Raw genomic sequence first — 1,310 nt, 5'->3', positions numbered from 1 at the left:
CTCTACGCACCCCAATACGTCCCTCCATCCAAGTTGTGTTTTAGTGCAATTTTTTTTTCCTTTGATTTTTTTTGGGAAAAATGACTGATTTACAGTTCATGGGGGTTGCCTAATCACATATATGAAGTTTTGGACAGATCTGACTTTTTTAACCCTTCGAAACAGCCCCTGAGACACCAATTATGGCACTTCCGGTTGGCACAGGAAGCTATAAATCACCACATGTCTTGATTGACATGGCCACTTACAGAATCCTGAGTTTTAAGTCCTTACGTTAAGAATTGACTGATCTACACAGAGTTGAATGCACCATGTCTATCAAACTGCAGGCAGTGTATGGGTAAACACTTTTAGGGTGATTTGAACCACTTCCGGTTGGTCCAGGAAGCTTAGAATCAACACAGGTAGACCTCATAGTGGCCTGATGGACTGGTACCGAAGACAGGTTCATACGGCATTCATAACCCACATAGGCCTCAGGTTGAATTTTGTGGTGCAGGCAATGTATTCCTATGGGGAGAGATGACACTGTAATCTGTGAGATCAAAAAACACTGTTTTACTGTGAAGGGTTAATGCCACACGGTCAAGGTTAGGCTTGTTCAGATCGGGAGGACCTTAGGAACATTCCTATGGTGGAATTTTTCTTCTCACCCTAACGGTTCTCTCACTGTCACTCAAAAGCAAATGACATTGTGGGGCAGGCTTCATTTTGGGCCTAATATTCTAATGGTTGCTGCGCCTAGACCGAGCGAGCTACGGTCAAGCGGGATAGCTCGTTGAACTCAGCACAGTCTGGAGACTATGGTGATGCCATTTTTTGTGTTGATTTCAGAATGCCATTTTGGTGATGGTCCCTCTCTGTTTAAACATATTGCAAATGTACAAAAGTCAACTAGCAAGTCAGTGTCCATCAGTCAATTAGATGTCATTATGACACCAAACCCACTGTTTCCTACTCATTTAGATGCCAACTATCATATATGTCAGAGCAGTCCCATAATTCACAGCGCCTCTAGTTTAAAACATAATAAAAAGGTAAAACACATAGTTACGTTCTAGCTGCGGGTCCAGTTCGGACATTATGCGAAGTCCTATGTGAGGCGACCCCGAATCCCGAGTTTCGGCTCGATAGGTCATTTGGTGTCCGAGAAAAACCCTAATTGGTGCTGAAAATCCACTTATTTCCATGCCTTGCTACGGGGTCCTTGAACGAGCTATCGGACAGAAACTTTGGCGTCCGTCTCTATGGGCCGAGCCGGTTTCAACGCACCTAGCCTTGCGTCTCTGAGACTTTTCTAAACGTCGTCA

This window comes from Oncorhynchus mykiss, chromosome 20 (assembly GCF_057628025.1).
Source record: "Oncorhynchus mykiss isolate SJ-2025 chromosome 20, ASM5762802v1, whole genome shotgun sequence".
NCBI classification, from domain to species: domain Eukaryota; kingdom Metazoa; phylum Chordata; class Actinopteri; order Salmoniformes; family Salmonidae; genus Oncorhynchus; species Oncorhynchus mykiss.
This window is presented reverse-complemented; position numbering follows the sequence as displayed.